The following is a 19,738-nucleotide window of genomic DNA, read 5'->3' as shown; positions in this document are numbered from 1 at the left end:
AGGTCACAGAGCTTAATTAACATCTAAAATCAACTCCATGCTTTCCAACTTCTAAACAATGCTCTTTGCCCAGTCTCCTCATTTCAAATGCCAGCAGACTTCATCTGTCCGGCTGGTTAAGAGCCAGACTTCTCAGAGCAGGGCCTTGGGATCCAATCTAGATACCTGATTTTGTCTTGAATCACATCTAAAAGGCATTTGCTCCCCACTTTCCAGTGACCTGACCTGACATTGTTTTCTGGGCACAGAGCTGGGCTTGTGCAGGGGAGGTGTCTATTCAAGTCTGGAAATCAGCCAAAGGAAGAGTAGTCATAAAGGGCCCCAGCAGGGTCCCCTCAGTACAATTTCTGAGAGTCACAAAGGGAACCCGGACAGGCATCTTGTCCATCAGCCTTTCATGCTCTGTAAAAACCATTCATCCAACGCAAATTAAGCCCTGGGTAAGAAAAAGCTACCTTGAGCTCTGCCTGGAGTCCTTCCTTATTCCTTAGAGTCTCCCCCATGCCCCCACCCCTCAGCTGTTCCTAATAGGTCCCCCCTTCCCTGCCCTAGCTGGTCCTAGAGGTCCCCCAGCCACCAGCTCTGCCTGGCTGTTTCTCCAGGTGGAGGGCTTCACCTGCTGCCCTGAAGGGAGGCCCCACAAGCAGAAGCTGACTCAGTTTGCTGGCAAGAAGGGAGCCCTGATCTGGGAAGGGTGGGTGGACACTCGGCTGTTCCATGGAAGGGAGAAAGGTGTTGGTGCCCCCTGGCCCAGCCGCCTTCCTTCCACCCAAGACCCCATCTGCTTTGCTGTGACATCTTAGCCTGGGAAAATGTCCCAGCCCGTCCCCCGAGGGGGGCTACCTTCCCTGTGTTCCAGGAATGAGAGAGCTTCCTAATTTAGTCTGTATTTGCCTGAGATAGATTTTTAATTAAATAAAGTAAGAGCCTGATTAGAACCTGCAGAAGACGTGAGAGCAGAATCAGATGGTATTCCTGCAAAATTGCAAAGCAAACACTTTGGCTGGAACAGAGAGAGGCCCCCGGGGGTCTTCCATCAAAGCACCAAGTGAGGAGGGCAAATACGAGAGATTATATGGCCAACAGATGTGCATTGTTAAAATATGCATCTGCCCGCAGCAGCGTGCTGGAAGAAGCCAGAGGGCCAGTTCGCAGAGCCTCCGGGCTCCAGGGAAGGGATGGGGACTGGGCCCGGCAGGCAAGCCTAGAGTCACAGACACATTAATTAGCATTGTGTTTCCAGCTCTCAGATGCAATCAGGCAAGGAGCAACTTTGAGCTGAACATTTGCTACCCCGAGAGGCAGAGGGAGGGAACTAGAAAATGAGGGGAAAACATGGGGGAAGGAATTGAGTTTGCTAACCTGAGAAAAGTTTAGACTGGGGAGCCACAGTCCAGGTCAGTGGTCAGGCTCCATTCCCTCTGTGATACACCCAGCTGCCAGGGACCAAGCCTTTACTCAGTCCATATAAAAACAGTCTTCGTTCTGCATGCAGAACAACTCGGGAATCTTGGTATCATAAAGAGACTCGGATTTAGAGGCAATGATCTTGATCCTACTCTTGGCCAGCTATGTGATTCTGGTGCTATTATTCAACCTCTCTGGTCTCTTTCTTCACCTGTAAAATAAGAGATGATGATTAAAAAAAAAAATGTCTAAGAACTGTCCAGCTCCCAAAAAGGCTATACTTCCAGAGTCAGGAGTCCAACATGCTACACCAACTATTTTAGGAAAATGGGCCATCCCCCACTGGAACCAAGATTCCTATGGTGCCTGAGGCCTAGAAAGTAACTGATTAGGATGGTTTAGATAGCATAGCACCTTAAGGCTAGAAGATGGATCTCTCAGAGTCCCATCCAGCCCTGGGATTCTGGGCGTGGCTAGGTATCTTAACTGCCAGGCTTCCCTCTGTATGGTCTTCCATGTTTACCCAACCTCCTGTGCAGAGACTCAGCTTAGGTGAGTATCACAGGGGCCCATGCACATGTGCAGAGCTGTGGTATAGGAAGAGGAGCCCCAGGCTGGGAAGTAGAATACTGTTCGCAGCTGACTGTGTGACCTTGTACAATGTCCTTGGGGCCAGAGCTGAGCCTGGCGTGTTCTTTATAACCAGCACTTACTACAGAGCAGGTATTCAATAATATTTGTTTGGTTTAATTTTTAAGTGAATATGAATGAATGACTGAATGAAATTTCTGGTACTTCATCTATAAATGAGGAAAATAAAAATATCACCCTCACAGAGTCTTTATGAACTTCAAATACACATGCTCTATAAAAAATAAAATGTCATCTACTCTAAAGCTATACCCACACTCACACACATCCACAATTTTCCCAAGTGTAGGAACCCCAGGGTTCTTGTTACAGGTCAGAACTATAAGGATGCCTTTGCACTTGCTCTTTCAAACTGCTTGAAGATGGGAAGTAAAAATTGGGGGATCCAGGATAAGGAGAAAATGGGTACTAGGAATTTGATCCACAAATATTTACTGAGCACCTATTATGCACCCAGCCCTGATCTAGGACTCATTAGTAAATGAAAATCAAGACCACCCTTGCCCTGGTAGAGCTTGCATTCTAGGACGGAGTGAGACAATCAATAAAATAATAAACAGATTAAATAAGGAAATCGCTATAGAGAAGAAAGAGTGCAGCAGGGTGAGGGGATTGGAAGTGGGGGTGTCGGATGTCTGATAAATTATTTTTTAAAGGGCATTTTTCCCAATCTTTCTCCCGACTTCCCTCTTCTTCTTGGGCTGTTCCAATATTAACTCTGCTGTCTTGTGACTCCTGGTAAGAATAAAGCTTTCAAATCAACATGAATTATTAAAGTTGGAAACCAAGTCGATTCAAATGAAGAGGGTGTCTTTTACAAGAACACCAAGCCCAGGAGGCAGAGGGGCCGAGATGAGGTCCGGTATGTGCTGTGTCCTTGACTTGCTCTCCTGGGCCCTCAGCATGGGCAGCATCTCCCAGTTCCCGATGCCCAAATCCTCTGGGCAGATGGGTCCAGAGAGGAGCCGAGAATAACGCAGGCACTTCCAGCCAGGGAATGCAGAGTTGAAACAGAGCCTGAGAACGTGGGCTTCTAATCGGTCTTTCCAGAAACTGTTTCCGAGAAACCCACCCACAGGCATCTCTACATAAAAAGGCAAGTCAGTAGGGAATAGTGGGAGCAGTTTTTTGGGGGTGAGAAAGTGTCTCTGAAGCACAAAGCCTGCCATGGCACATGGGGCCCTCCCAGCCTACCATCTGCCCTCTCTCCAGCCCCAGCTCTACCACCCACTCACTCAGATCACAACCAGCTTGTAGCTAGCTCCCTTCACTGACCACGCCTCCAGTTAGATGCTCTTCCCACCTTTTTTGGCTAACTTGCATCTACCTGTCAGGGATTCACTTTAGACATCTCCTCCAGGAAGCCCTCCCTGAAGTCCACACAGCCTGACTGTCCCCCCTTGATCACAGCACTCAACACGTTCTCATGAGAATAACTGTGCTCATGTCTGTTTCTCCCGCTGGGTCTGTTGGGGGCATCTGGCATTCTTCATGCCCAGCACAGTCTGTGAACACAAATTTGTTGATCAGCAAATTTCTGTCATTTAATTGAAGCAAAAAGAGCTTAGGGGGAAATCACGAGTAATTTATACTGAATCTCGCATAAAGAACAGTGCCTGGCAGATAGTAAGCCCAAAGACTCGTGAGTGTTAGGTTGGGTTGGGTTGGGGTGGGTTGTCTTGTGTTTAGGGAGATCTTTCTGCCACTGTGACAAAATAGTTGAGATAAAGCAACTTATAATGGGTTTTCAGCCCATTGTCCTTTGGCCCTATTTCCTTTGGGCCTGTGGCAAAGCAAACCATCATGGCAGGAGCACATGGTGGAGCAAAGTTGCTCAACTATTGTGGCCCAAAAGCAGAAAGAGAGGGGAAGAGGAAGGCCCTGGGGGTCCCAATACCTCCTTCAAGCACATCTCTCCATTGATCCAGCTTCTACTCAGTAGCCTCACCTCCTAAGAGTTTCACTCCCTCCCAACAGCCCCACAGGCTGGTGACCAAGCCTTTAACACATGGGTCTCTGGGGAACATTTCTGATCCAAACTACAGCAGAGAGGCAATACAGCTTGATGGTTTGGAGCCCAGCTCCAGGAGCCAGATTGCCTGTGCTTGGAACCTAGCTCTGTCATTTTACCAGTGGTGCCAACTTGGTCAAGTTACTTAACTCCTCTGTGCCTATTTTTTTGTGTATAAAATGGGAGATAAGATCCTAACTGCTTTCATAGGGTTACTGAAAAGATTTAATGAAACAACATAATGCAAAGCACATCTCAGAATAGTGCCTGATGTCCAGCAAGACAAATAAGCCCATGGCTGTTATTGTTTTATTAACTATTCTTTTTATTGTGCAATGTCAAGAGACACCATGGAGGGAGCCCTCCTTCCAGGGCATCAGACTCCATGTCCTACAACAGCAGCTTTCCCAAGCAGCCAGCAAGGCAGAAAGACCTGGTTCCTGCAGGCCCCTCCCAGGCGCATGTCTGGGAAGACAAGCAGAATTGATTTCCTTATCTTCTTATTAAGCGTGTTTTGCCTGGGCCCCGGCCTGGTCTTAGGTGCTCTATCTCATTTGTGCTGTGTGCTGTTTCCTGCCACATTCATTACCCTGCAATCACCCCCAAACAGGGGCAGCAAACAAGGCACAGATGGGAGAAAAGTGCAAGAAAACATCCTTATCTCCTGAAGGTCCATATGGAAGCCAGTCTGAGCTATTGTGCACCCCATTCCCACATACCCCACCCTACCACCAGCTCCTTCCCTCTCCCTCCTGGCTTCTCTGCCCTTCTTGATGGCCCTGGCCAACCCCGGAGTCCCCTCCCCTCTTCTCCCTCCCTTTAGCCACTGTACACCTCATTTCCCTCTGAGTTTAACTCTTAATTACCTGCCCTGGCCAGTAACAAGGGGAACATAGCATAGAACCGAGGAGCTTCCTCAACGGGACTAATAAAGTCTCCCTTCTAAATTAGAATTCCTTTGTGGGAGGGCTGATGATCTCTGAGGTCAACACAGAGGATTCCAGGCCATGTGCCACCCTGAGTGGCTGCCCACAGCAGCTGGTGGTGAGGGTCAGGGACAATTGAGGGCCTCCCTGGGGCTCTCTGTAGATGTTGGGTTGTGGCGAGCTGTCCTCCAGAGCTTGGTCTCCCTGGACCCTCCCTCCTACTGCACTATAAGATCACCCCCGTGACCATGGCCCTACCCCACTGGTTTGCATGTGGCCCCAGAAAGGAAGGGCCTCTGCCTTCTTCTCCCTACCTTTCTCACCATTCTTCATCTCAGCCTCTCTGGAATGTGAGTCCCCTCCCTAGCTGGGAACATCCATTAGATGGCTGAGAAATGAGGCGGGGAGCACAGATGCTAAACTCCTCCCAAGGCTCCACAGCCATCAGGGATGAAAGTGAACCTGGGACTTCCTTTTCCTGCCTACATGTGGTGGCAGTCACAGGCAGGTTACTGCACAAGAAGGGGAGACCAGATGCCAGGGATACACGTCCCCTACTTCTAGCCCACCCAGCATCACCAAGGGTGATTGAAACAGACTAGGCTGATTGACTCATCAGCCTTCTAGAGTGGCCTTGAAGTCCAACACTGCTGTCCCAGGGCCACTCGCCATTTAAAGCTGAAAGCAGCACCCCAAAAGACCACCTGAGAAGCAGCTCCTCCGGACGAGGCAGGGGGGTTCTTAGGAGTCTGCTCAGGGTCTGCAGGACACAGGTGCTCAGCTTCCTGCTCCCTTCCCAAGTGGTCCTAGTTCTGCCCATCTCTGAGTGTCCCCCATCCCCATCACCAGATGACTTAGGCTCTCCAGGGCAGTGCCGTGCAGTCCTGAAGTGTGACACCACCATACCCAAGCATTAGCAATTCTCCAGATCCAAGCCGGACAGAGGGCCCTCATCCGGGCCCTGGGAGATTTGCTTTGCTGTCCCGGTCCTGCCACTGTCCAGCTGTGAGCCATAGGATAATGATGCTTAACCTCTCAAGCCCTCTTTCTCCCTGGTAAAATCGGAACCTGGAAAGATGAAGTGGAAATCCACTCCACAGTTTGACAATGATTCTCCCACAATTGCTCGTGGTGGTTTGGGGGTCCAGCATGAGGTGCATTGTTCCCTGAGCCCCTCTTCTTTTGCTCCTGAGAGCAAGGATAATATGTCCTTCAGCTGCTTTAACCAAGCATGACCCTGGGAGATGCTGAGCAGGCTCAGCTACTCAAAAAAGAAGAGCGTGAGCTCAGACCACGGAGATTTGCAAAAAGCAGGACCTTGATCCTCTGGTGTCTGTCTTTGGCATAAAAGCAGAAGCTCCAGTGTTGCCTGAGAAATCCAACTCCCTTTTCTGCAATCTTTAGAGAGCAGCTCCTTGAGGAAGCCCTGTCTACCCTTCGTGGGCCTGGCTCCAATACCCCTGCAAGCCTCAAAAAGCACAGACAAGGGCCTACCTCTGACCTGGTACCCTACAGGGGTTCTCAATCAGGAAGTCCAGCTGGCCACTGTCCATTTACAAAGTTTGATTATGCATCATTCATGGTCCTACCCACACAGACACTTTAGCTTCAGGGAAAATGTGTATACACACACACACACACACACACACACACACACACACACACACACTGCAAGCATGGCTAAATCATCAGTATCCTCATGGCAGAAAGACACAAGAATGCTCAGTCAAGGGAATCAGTCGCTGTTGGGAAATGGGCAAGTTCTTGGTGACTTGACAAAAGTATCGACTCTCACCCTGTCAAGCCCAGAAAAGAATGGGGTAGTTGGAGCATGGTATATCATCGGCATGAGCCCCGCTTCTCTATCGATTTCCCCTAACGACAAATGAAATGCAAGAGAAAAGAGTCACTGCAGATGAGAGGGAGGACAGGTCCACCAGGCCACCCATGCCTGAACCCTCAGGACTGTCTGAAGCCAGCCCCAGGGTAGACCCAGGGAGGTTGGAGCTGCACAGGGAGCCCTCAGGATTAAAAATAGCTCCCTACTTCCCCACTCTGACCTCAGCCCGAGCCTGGGACGAAGCTTTCATGGCAAATTATGGATTTAAAACTGGCAATGAATCTCCATTACAGCATGAAATGAGAAAGGAAAATGCCACTAAATGGAAGCCTTCCCCCGGCAGCCAGTGGGGTAAGGGAGGGCGCAGTTTTCAGAGAGTTTGGAGACAAAGTCACACAACCCACATTACGCTGGAAGAAGCCAAGATCAAGGAGAGAAGGGACCAAGGAGAGTGGGCAGGGCTCAGGTCTAAGGGACACTCCTCTGCCCCAGATAGAGCAGAACACTACAGAGGAAGGGTATGTGGTGGCCACTAGCCAGGAGCCAGGACCTGGTTGTGGTCAGTTTTCTGCAAACATGCCGCACTTCAGAACTGAGAGTGTGACTCCTGTGCTGTGATGACACTTGCCGTAGATCCCCCTGGAGGATGTGGGAACCATGACCCACTGCCTTTCCAATCATCCCAGGGACCAGTGGAGCTCCTGAAACTGTCTTCCTTGTCATTCCATACCAGGGTGACATCCCTGCAGGCTCTAGAGATAAGGGACACAATTAAGAATTCTCTATTATGTGTATGTGTGCCACTCACATACACTTTCCCAACACTGACCATCTTCAGTGAGCCCAGTTGGCCCTCATGTGTCCCAAATCCCCAGCTCTCAGCCATTTACCCTCCCTATGTGTACTGGCTCTGGGAGGGAGAGGGTTGTCATAATTTGGCTCAGACCTTGGGAATAGACAGAGAGGAACAAGAGCGGAGAGAGCTAAGGGGTCAGCACACCCTGGCGGCACCAGACCCAATCCTTGGCCCAGTTCACCTGAGCTCAATTGGCACCATAGACAGCGCAACATCCCTGAAATCTGCCGGAGAACTTGGCACCTGGAAAAGATATGAGATGTGTACTGTGTACACAGTAAAAGAAGTGGGGAGGCTCAGCTTGCTAGAGAGAAGACTTGGGAGAATATGGTCCTTCTCAAATATTTAAAGAAGAAAAATAGATTTATTCTGTGGCGCTCCAGAGGGCAGAACCAGGGCCAGGGAGGAAATTCTTTTAATCTTGACAATTAAAACTAACAGTCAGAGCGTGGTAAAGTAATAAGCTCTCTGTCTCTGAGAGTATTCAAGCAGAAGCTGAGTTTTCCCATATGCCTGACGTTAGAGGGAGGAAATCAATTTATTCCCAGAGGTGAGATGATGGCAGCAACAATCCCAGTTCTGGAGCTGAGCAGGAGTCGGGTGGGCTGGCCCAAAAAAGGGGATGATGCAGAGAGAAAAGCAGAACCATTCCAGATGTCCTTGCCACACATTTGTCATGGATTCTGCAGAGAGAGTTCCAGCTTCAAGTGGGTTATTAACCCAGATCAAACGTTTTCATCAAGAGCACTGAAACTTGGTAGAACTGGCATAAAGGAAAAGTAACAGGTAGTTAAGTCACTGAATATCATTCAGCCCTGCTATACTGCAAACCTCCAAGTAAGATCTGGGTATGCCATGGGATTGTTACAGATATGAGCCTGAGCATAATGGCTGGGAGAAAAGAGGTGGAGACCCCCATATGTCCTTTCTTACGACATGCACACCAGCTACAATAATGTCTCAGAGTCTGGAAAAGGAAAGGAAAGCTCAAGGTCAATAGCAGTTAAACAGAGCCTCCTTCCTGGAGGAATTCCATGTGAAGCCAAGCTTGGAGAGCATCAGAGACGTGGTTTAGAATGAAGAAGGGGTGAGAGAATTCCCAGCCTGGGAATTTACCTCTAGGAAAGAGCAAGAATCAATCCAGTAGGAACAGGGCGACTGAGTCGGAGTTCCCACAGGAGCAAAAGGTATGAGTGAGAAATGATGGCAAGATGGCAGAGCAATGGCCAGGTCTTCTTCAGAAGACTGCCTTCATTCACAGGAAGATCTGACCAGTTGAACAGGGTACTAATAATGGCAGGGATGGGACACAGCTTCAGAACCCTGGCTCAGGGGTGCTGGTCTTTCTAGACCTCAGCCTGCAGCTCCCTGGGTGTGTGCCACTGAGCATGTCCTCTAACCACAGAAAGGGCAGCAAAACAGGTGGACTCAAATAGAGAGAAAAGAGAAGGAAACAGCAGTGAACTCCCACTGTACCCCAGCCACCACCCTGGGGAATCCATGCATGTGCCTTCACTCACCTCCTTGCCAACTCTGCCCGGCAGGTCCCAAGCCCATTTTTTGGATGAAGAAACTGACACACACTTAGACTCATTAGCTTGCCCAAGGTTTTCACACAACAAAGGTAAAGATTCCGAACTTGGGTTTTTCTGTCCTAAATTCTTTCTTTTCCACGTTCTGCTCTATCTCTCAGCTGCCTGCTTCCCCCCTCAAGGTAATGAACAATGATCGAGAGCTCTTTCCAGTAATGGGATCTCCAGGAGCCCCGTGCTTAGGGCCCACGGAGTCAGGGAGTGGCCTGAATAGTGAACCCAAGCCTTTCAAACACCCTTTCTGACAGTCTCTGTTCCCCAGGTGTGCCTTAGGATCCAGGACCCCGAGACGTACAGCACCCACTTTCCTGGGGACTCTGCCACTTCTTGCCCCATCACTCTGGACCTACATGACTCTGTCTGTGTGGAGGGGGCTCTTCTGAAAGGGAGGTTCACAGGCCCCCAGAAACCCCTAGTTGCCTCCATCTCACAAAAATAATTAGCTGAGCCCCGCAACCTGAGAAGGCTGGCTTCCAAGAAAGTGTCACATTTTCACAAGTTGATCAAGGTGTTTGTAAATGTTTATCTAAGGGAAGAACTTTTCCTGTGTAAATATGTCAGGAACAGTGTGAACAGCTGGGAAATCACCCAGGTGGCACCTTCAGGGTGGAGGCAAGAAAGGGAAGAGAAGGCTGATGGGCACGCAGTGGTCCCCTACAAGGACTGGCTCTGCTCTACCCGCAAACACACCCTCCTCCCACCTCTGATCACTCCTCCCCACGTGGAGTCACTAGGGTGCTCAAGAGAACCCATTTCACAGATAGGGTGCTGAGGTGAACAAGGAAAGGAAATGCCGTCAGCTTTCCTTATCTGAGAGTTCCGCAGCCTTGAAGACAAATGGCAAAATCGCTTCTGTACTGAACATAATCAGACCTTCGTTTTTTTCTTGTCATGATTTCCCTAAACAACTATCAACATAGCATTTACATTGTATTGGGTATTACAAGGAATCTAGAGATGATTTAAAGTATGCAGGAGGATGTGGATCCGTTATATGCAAATGCCATGCCATTTTATATAAGGGACTTTAGCACCGTGGATTTGGGTATCTCCAGGGGTCCTTAAGAGAATGCCTCATAGATACCCGGGTTGACTGCAGGCTTGAGGCTTCACAAGGCGTGGACAAGGGATAACAAGTCCTCTGACTCTTCCAGATGAAGCTGAGCCCTGAGCCAATGTCACTGGGGATTCCCTATCTCACCTCCAGGACCAGCCCCAAATATCAACTTGACCTGGGCAATACTTCTAACTAAAGACCACCAGAAGCCTCCAGAATCTAACTTTGATTAGAGCTTTATTAGAGAATTTGACAGATGGGAATGGATATGCTCCCATTAATGGCTCTCCATTCACTCTGTGTTCAATATGTATTCATATACCTCCCACACACCCAGTCCTGGCACTGGGAATGCCCATCAGTGATCCAAACAAACAAACCAACAAACAAAAAACTCCCGCTTGAATGAAACTGGTACTCTAGCAGAGGGAGCCGGACAATAATCATAACAAGAAAATTACATAGTTTATTAGAAGGAGATAAATGTTATTCAAAAACGCACAGCACAGTATGAGCATTAGGGTTTCCTAGGGGAAGGGCAGGCCTCATAGAGAATGTGGCCTTTTTTTTTTTTTTCTTCCCTTTATATTTTAACAGCTTTCCTGGGGTAAAAATGCAACATTCGATTAACCCATTTTAAGCATACAACACAATGATTTGTAGTAAAAGTAGAGAGTTGTATAATCATTACAATCCAGTATTAGAACATTTCCATAAATCTAAACAGCCCCTCATTAATTCCCCTCTCACTCCAGGCATCTGCCCGTCTGGTTTACTCTCTATGGATTTGCCTTTTCTGGATCTATCATATAAATAGTTTTCAGTTTTGTTGTTGTTGTTGTTTTGGGGGTTTTTCTGTTTTGTTTTGTATGTTTGGTTTGTCTTTTGTGCTGCTGGAGATCAAACCTAGGGCTTTGCACATGCTACGCAAGCACTTAAACACGGAGCTACAGCTACAGCCCTGTCATATAATAGAATCAGAGCATATGTGGCTTTTTGTATCTGATTCCTTTCACTTAACATAATGTTTTTTGAGATTCATCTATATTGAGGCACATATCAGGGATTTCTTTTCATTGCTGAATCCTATGCCATTGCATGGATATATCACCTTCTGTTTCTTCACTCACCAGTTGGTAAACATCTGGAAGGTCTCCAGTTTGGTGCTATTGTGAGTACAGTTGCTATGAACATTCACAAACAAGTCTATGTGTGGAGACCCATCTCATTTTTCATGGTTATATTTCTAGGAGAGGGATAGCTAGGTCACGTGGAAAGTTTATGCTTAGCTACTTATGACTGCCAAACTTGTTTTCCAAAGTGGTTGTATCATTTTAATTCATTTCCACCAGCAATAAATAAGCATTTCAGTTTCTTTACATCCCTGCCAGCACTTGCTGTTTATCTTTCTATTATGTCCATTCTAGTATTTTTGAAATAGCAATCTATCATGACTTTAATTTGCATTCCTCTAATGACTAATGGTGTTGAGCACCTTTAATGTGATAAACAAGGTGATATCTATCTGTGTGTCTATTAACATCTTTTGCCCATTTTTAAAATTGGATCTCTTGTCTTGTTATTGTGTTGTAAGAGTTCTTTATGTATTCTGCATACAAATCCTTCACCAGATACATGACGCACAAATATTTTCTCTTGGTTTGTGACTTGTGTTTTTGTTTTCTTAATGATGATTTTTGAAACACAAAAGCTTTTAATTTTAATCAAGTCCAATTTACTAGCTTTTTTCTTGTATGAATTATTCTTGCGATGCTGTATCTACCAAACTAAAAGTCACAAAAATTTACTCCTATATTTTCTTCTAGAAAATTTATAGTTTTAGCTCTTCATGGAGTCTATAATTCATTTTAAGTTAATTTCTGTGTAATTTGTGAAGTAAGGGCTTAAATTCATCATTTCTACAGATAAATATCTAGTTGTCACAGCACTATTTTTATAAATAAAATATTTTACCCAACTTAATTGTTTTCACATCTTTGTCAAAATTCAACTGACCAAAACCGTAAGGGTTCTCAATAGTGATATATTGATCTATATGTCTATTCTTTTTTGTCGGGGGGTACCAGGGATTAATCTCGGGGCATTATAGCACTGAGCCACATCCCCAGCCCTATTTTGAATTTTATTTAGAGACAGGGTCTCACTGAGTTGCTTAGTACCTCACCATTGCTGAGGTTGGCTTTGAATTCAATATCCTCCTGCCTCAGCCTCCAGAGCTGCTGGGATCACAGGTGTGCACCACTGCACCCAACTTATATGTCTGTTCTTAAACCAGAACCATGCTGTCATAATTAGTATAGCTTTATGGTTAGTTTTGAAATCAGGAAAGGAAAGGCCTCCAACTTTTTTTTCCAAAATAGTTTCATCTATTTTGGGTCCCTTGCATTTCCACTTAAATTTTAGGATAAGCTTAATCTCTGCAAAAATTCTACTAGAATGTTAGTAGGAATTGTATGGAAGCTATAAACCAATTTGGTGAAAATTGCCATCTTAATAATATTGAATCTTCCCATCCATAATCATGGAATGCCTTTCCATTTGTTTAGATCTTTACTTTTTCTCAGCTGTGGTTTGTACATCTTATACTTCTTTTGTCAGGTCTGGTTATAATTATTTTGTTCTTTCTTCAATTTCTACTTGAAGTGAAAAATGCAATACACCTATTTCCAGGTGAATGGAATTGTTTCCTTAATTGCATTTTCAGATTGTTCTTGCTACCATATAGAAGTACAATTGATTTTTATACAGGTGCTTCTCAAACTTACTATGGGGTTATGTCCTGATAAACCCCTTTGTAAATTGAAAATGCATTGAATACACCTAATCTACTCACATCCTTGCTGAACACTGCAGACTGTCAGTTTTTTACCCTTGAGATCCAGTGGTTGATGGGGAACTATGACTCAATGCTGGTGACTAGACAGCATCATGAGAAAGTATGATACCATGTATTGCCAGGTGAAAACAAAAAACTAAAAATTCAAAGAAAATTCAAAGAATGCATATTGCTTTCATTATATCATGAAATGAAAAAAAATAGTTGGAACTATTTTACATCAGGGACTGTCTGTATATCGACCTTGAATTCATAACCTTGCTGAACTAATTTTTTAGGCTGTGTGTGTGTGTGTGTATGCATGTGTGTATATAGGTGTGATTTCCTTAAGATTTTCTGCATATAGGATCATGTTGTCAGTAAACAAAGATTGTTTTTTACTTCTTTTTCAATCTGATGCCTTTTTGTCCTTACTGTACTGGACAGAACTTTCAGTATTGCAATGCTGAACAGAAAAGGTGAGGACAGACTTATGACCTTTGTTCCCAGGCTTAGGGGGAAGAATCTAGTCTTTCATCCCAAGTGTAATGTCAGTGGAAAGTTTTCCATAGGTGCCCTCTATAAGGTTGAGGAAGTTTCCAATTGTTCCTATTTTGTTGAGATTCCTTTTAAATTTTATTTTTTTTAGTTGACACATAATTTATATTTATGGGGTATTATGTAGCATTTCAATACATGTATACATTGTGCAGAAATCAAATCAGGATAATTAGCATATCCATTATCTCAAACATTCAACATTTCTTTATGGTGAGACCATTCGAAGTCCCCTCTTCTAACTATTTTGAAATATACATTACATTATTGTTAACTATGATGAGCTTACTGTGTAATAAAATATCACAACACATTCTTTTTAATTGTAACTTTGTACTCATTGACTACTCTGTTGAGAGTTTTTATCATGAATAGTGTCAGATATTGTGACATGATTTTTCTGTTTCCCTAAAGATAATCATGTGGGTTTTGTTCTTTATTCCTCTAATACAGTATATTGTATTAATTGATTTTCAGATATCAAACCAACCTTGAATTCCCAGGATTTAAAAAAAACTATTTGATCATAGGTATAATCTTTTTTATATGTTGCTGGAGTCAGTTTTTCATTTACATTCATGATGACTAATGGACTGTAATCCTCTTCCTGTGATGAGGTATAAGGGTAACACTAGTATTGTAGAATTAATTGCAAAGTGTTCCTTATTCCTCCATTTTCTGAAAGATTTTATGAAAGATCATATTATTTGATAGAATTAATCAGTGAAGTCATCTGGAACTGGTTGTGTTTATGGGAAGATTTATTTTTATTAATTTAATGTTCTACTTGACACAGGTCTATTCAGATTTTGATAAGGTGACTTTTGAACAAAGACTTATATAGGTGAGGGAGTTAGCTGTGGAACTTGAAGCCAAATTTCTACTTGAAGTGAAAAAGCAGTCATTGAAGGTTTCTAAGGAGAGGGATGACAGGATCTGACTTGTATTTTAAAAGAATCACCCTGGCTGCTGTTGAGAACATTCCATAAGAGGGAAGGGAAGAAGACAATAAAGAGGATCTTGCAGAATACATATGAGGGAGGAGAGGACTCATCAGCATAGCAGCAGTGGAGGTAGAAGACATCTGATAGGAGAGAGAGGGATCCAGGATGGTGCCAAGTTGTTTTTATGTGGGATCTTTTACTTCTACAAATTAGATGCGAAATTTTGAATCTATGTGTGCATTTCTAGGAAAAGGTTCTATATTCTCAAAGGAGTTGGTCAGCTCTAAAACGTTTAAGAATGACTAATATAGACCAATGTCTAGGTCAGCACAGGTTGCTATAACAAATACCAGAGACTGGATGACTTAAGTAACAAACATTTATTTCACACAGTTCTGAAGGCTGGAAGTCTGAAATCAGGGTGCCAGCATGGCCATGTTCTAGTGAGGGCCTACTTCCAGGTGATGTCCTCACATATCCTTTCCTGGTGCATGCATACAGAGAAGAATCTCCTGTCTCTTCCTCTGTTAATAAGGTACTAATGCCATCAGGAGGTCCCACACTCATGACTTAATCTAACCCTGATTACCTACCAAAGGCTTCACTCCAAATATCATCACATTGAGGGTGAGTTTGCAATATATTAATGGAGAAGACACAAACATTCAGTCCACAGCAACTCACCTCTTCAATTTTGAGAAACTAAGGCTCAGAAGGATCGAGTGACTTTCACATGACCAGCTAGCTAGCTATGAATCTAAGGCTACCTGAGTGCTTTTCTACTGTACCAGAGCTAGCCTAGTGGGATGCATAATCAGAGCCCCTCCACTCAGACCAATGAAACCATTTACCCACTCCTAGGAGCACCCAGGGAAGAGAGAAGTTGGACAGAGGTGGCTCCTCTGCCCCTTCCAGCTTCCAGTGCCCACCTTCCTCACAGGCCAGGATGCCCTCCTCCAGGCTTACAATGCCTGGACAGCTGCCCTACCTCCTTTCCTGTCACCTCTACTCCATTTGGGATCCACAGGCCCTGAACTATATCAGCAGCCCCACCCTGGGAAGATCTAAGGGAAAGTCTTTCTGCCGACTCAGCTCCCTTCACACACTGAACCTCAGAAAAGCAGCAGCTTATCTGCCCAGAGAATGAGAGCCCTTGTTTTTTATCAGTGCAGCAATCTTATCTAAACAGGTTAGGTGGAAAGAGTGAGGGAGAAAAATAATTAAAGGGGAGGTAGGTGAAACCTTGACATTATTATTACTTAAGTGCTGCAGAGCTTTCGGTTCATGTTTTTACACCAGTGACACCCAATGAAGGGGAAATCAGCGTGGCTGATTATCTGAGCCGCACGCTACCTCACGCCACCTGCCTACCACCTATAAATCTTATTGAACAGGTTTCATTGGCAAGACAGAAAAATAATTAAGGCAAAGGGAGGTGAAATGTTGATGTTATTACTGTAATACAATGGCCTGTTTAGTTTCTACACCAATGAAATGCAACCGAGGGAAATCAGTTTTAAAGATTACCTTTCAGAGATGCAAACCAGAGCTCCTAGAATCTGGGCCCAGAGAAGAAAACAGCCACAAACCACGGAACATTTCCAAGTCTGTGCCAGTCTCATAGGGACTTTTAAGTCCACAAGTTACTTTTTGACTGTGTTCTATTTTCTCACAAATCCTTTCTTTCCCACTTATTTATTGACTAGAGACACCGCACCAAAAAAAGGAAGAAAGAAAAGGAGAGTGATTCTCCAACCACTGGTCTCAAAAATCCATAGCAGAAAATGGTTCTCTGGAGGGAGGTTTTTAGCACTCACTAGGAGCCAGAACTTAATTGAATCGCTTTCCCTCGGAGGTGGGACAGCTTCTTCTGACTGTGTCAACAGAGGGATCTGCCCCATCTCATCTTACCAGGGGGAGTGGAGGGTTGGTGGGCAACACACCCAGGACAACCCCTAGGCTCACACCCATGAGGGGTCTAGAACTCTGTTCTTCCTTAGAGACGTGCTGGTCCAACGAGGTGAGTCAATGATACTCTGTGCTGAGCAGTAAGGGTTTGCTCAACGAGCCACCTGCCAGCACCCCCACTTTTAGAGTGAGCAGAGACCATGTGAATGGCCAAACCTAGATTTCCAAAAGTATCTGGCAACTGGCAAGCCGAAGCTAGCTCACAGACAGGTCCGACCAGTTCCCTGGGTGTCTCCAGAGTGTTCTACAATTGTTGTCAGCATTTAAGATGCTACAGGGTTTTTGATTAAAATTCAGATTTCTGATCATTGAAGTGGCACACACTTGTATTCCCAGCTACTCAGGAGGTTGAGGGAGGAGGATCACAAGTTTGAGACCAGACTGGGAAACCTAGAAAGATCCTTTCTCAAAAAAGATTTCTAATATTATTAAGGGCTCAGGATGTAATCCAATAGTAGAGTGCTTGCCTAGTATGTGCAAGATTCCGGGTTTTTCCTAGGCACCAAAAAAATTTTTTTTGGTTTTGTTTTTTAAAATTTCTGACTTCTCTTGCAAAGATTGGGCAACATGGCTCATTTGCCTGCTTGGCACCAATTGTGTAGTGGCTGCTCCTTGTGGGAGGATGTGGTCCTCCAGTCCCCAACTTGCCATGTCTCACCTTAGCTACTTCGTGTATACAAGTCACCATGTCACCAGCATTTAAATTGCAGCTGCCAACCTCACCCATCCCAGAGGGAGACCTCCCTTCAGGGGACTCACAGTTGGAGGAGGGTTACAGTAGAAATAGAAGCAGGAGAGGAAGGCCAGCAGAGGCAAGCAGCGCCCCGTTGTGCCAGGGGAGGCAGCTTTAAGGAGGGTGTGGGCCAGATGAGAGGCATGAGTGGAATTTGGACAGATGAATCGACTTGTCACAGATGAGTGGGCAGCATGTTACTTCTCTACTAACCGCTGTCCAAGTTTAAAGAGCCCAAAATTTGGAGTCTGGGTTTGCACCCTAGCTGGCCACTAAGTATGGTATGAAGATGCTCCCTTCCATCTGTGGCAACAGGTGATAGTGCAGTCTGTTCCACGTGTGGCCCTGCCTTCCTCTCCCTGGCACCCTTATTCCCCAAATGAGCCTTCTCAGCCCCTAAGACTGATGGAGAAACAGTCTCGGAGACCATTACTGGTAATCCAACCTGCGGCCAGAGCCGGGCAGGTTTGACTAACCAACCACTTCTCTCAGAGTCCTCAGACCAGAGAGAGAAGAGTGGCTGGGCCCTGCTGTCCGCCAGTAGCACCCTTGTGTTCAAAATACCCTGTCCCGGGGCATGAGGCTGTTCCCAAGGAAATGAAATCCAGAGGAGGCTAAAAAAAGGCAGATCTGGAGAGCTGGGAAGGGAGGTCTCTACAGCAGGTAGCAGGTGCCAGAAGAAAACAAGATGACAGTTGGGGTCTGTATGCAGATGCAAATAGGTTTACAAGTGCAAGAAACCAGCAGCCATCATGGGGAAGAGGGTTGTAAATAACTAAAATGATACTTTCTCTCCTGGCTTGGTCAGGGAGTAGCATTTCCCATTAGTCTGGGGTTCTGGTTAATAGCTGTCAGATCCACATGCTCACATCAGCAATGAAAAATAATTCAGATGCAGTACAAAACATCCTGTTTTTTGTTTTCAAAAGTAAGTTAATATGAGTCACCGTAATAACTTGTGGCCAGATTCATCTGGCCCCAAAAAGGTCTAGGCCCACCAGAATGGACTCTCCCAGGGCTCGCAGATGAGTAGCACCATCCAATACCCAGTACGGCTGCTGTGACCACCTGATCTGAAGGTCGCAGCAAAAGAACTCTGGACGGTACAAAGTGTGGGTCTGAAAAGTTCATTAGAACTGGGTTAACAGAAAGTAGGGCAGCCCAGAGTTTGCAGAAGTCCTTGGTAAAGACAGAAAAAAGTGGACAGTCCTAGACCAGGGGACATCATGTGGGGTTGGAGAGTTACTCACTAGAGGAGTCCTATGTCATACCTCTAGTGCCACTGAATTCAGCAACGATTCCAGCAGTAAATATCCCAGTCTTCCTAAGCAATTCAGTTTCTTTAATGATCCAGAAGTTTCCATGCCTCTGGGCCCTGAGCCATGGAATAATTGGCATTTGTTGAGGGCTCCGCAGATGTCTGTATGGTACGAGAGACCTCAACCTCAGGTCCACGTAAGGAAAGCACTCCTGATGGGAGCAGGCACACCACAATGCCAGAGCAGCTCTGTCCCCGAGGGCCGGACACCTCTGGGTCCCCAAGCCACACACTGCAGGCCCTGAGTCTCCTTTGCTCATGGACAGGGCAGGGACGTGAGGTCACCTGTTCCTTACAGGCCCCTTTGCTTGCCTCTGTGGCACTCAGCATGCCCCGGAGACCATTAGCACCTCTCTGGGAATATTTAACTGAAAACAATTTCTAGTCAGGATCTGTTATAATTACTAATTAGATCTGATTATAATTATCTCTCATTGCCATCCCTTACCTGACACCCAGGGTAGCGCCAATGCCTTGCAACAATTAGCGGTGAATCTTTCCCGATACACTGGCTGATTAGAAACACAATTGCGGGGTCGAAGGAAGAGCCTGGCTTATTAAAGGGGGCCCACTGTTTACCGAGGATTGTTGTGAGCAAATTAGATTAAATTAATGAGGGGGAAACTTGGAGTAAGGAAATGGGCATTTTTTTTTCCTTTTTGTTTAACCGGATGACATCACTTAGGGAAAGAAGCTGAATTCCCCCTTTGTGTTCCCCAACTCCGGCTTTCAGGCAATATTGACCACTCCGATTCTGCCCCCTTCAGTTCAATCAGCCCAGTCCAGAAGCTCTGGGAATATTAGGAAGGGACCGTGTTTGCACAACAGGGGCCCACAAGTTGCTGGGGACCAGAGACCACAGCTTAGGCATCTTGGAATCCCTGGGATCAGGTCTCAGGCTGAACACAGACAAGTGGTTGAAAATTTGAAGGAGGAACTACACTGAACTCCCATCTTGGACCAATAGCAGTCTGACCAGTTAAAGCCACATTTGGATTTGAGATCCTGGTCTAGGAGCCAGTATTTAATCCCTGGATCCCC

At 45.7% G+C, this 19,738-nt stretch overlaps 1 protein-coding gene and 1 long non-coding RNA gene across 10 annotated transcripts in view; one reads left to right on the top strand and one right to left on the bottom strand.

Annotated features, from left to right (window-relative positions):
* Kirrel3 (kirre like nephrin family adhesion molecule 3) overlaps window positions 1–19,738 on the top strand; it is a 560,323-nt gene that overhangs the window by 472,601 nt on the left and 67,984 nt on the right. The window lies entirely within an intron of this gene.
* The window catches only part of LOC120889749 (uncharacterized), an 83,458-nt gene that overhangs the window by 9,669 nt on the left and 54,051 nt on the right, over window positions 1–19,738 (bottom strand). For all 5 annotated transcript variants that reach the window (XR_013437988.1, XR_013437990.1, XR_013437989.1 and 2 more), the window contains exon 2: window positions 1,363–1,618. This is a non-coding gene — a long non-coding RNA (uncharacterized LOC120889749). The remainder of the gene's footprint in view (window positions 1–1,362; window positions 1,619–19,738) is intronic.

Source organism: Ictidomys tridecemlineatus, chromosome 4, assembly GCF_052094955.1.
Source record: "Ictidomys tridecemlineatus isolate mIctTri1 chromosome 4, mIctTri1.hap1, whole genome shotgun sequence".
NCBI classification, from domain to species: Eukaryota; Metazoa; Chordata; class Mammalia; order Rodentia; family Sciuridae; genus Ictidomys; species Ictidomys tridecemlineatus.
The sequence above is the reverse complement of the archived record's forward strand: the minus strand, read 5'-3'. Positions and strand labels throughout refer to the sequence as shown.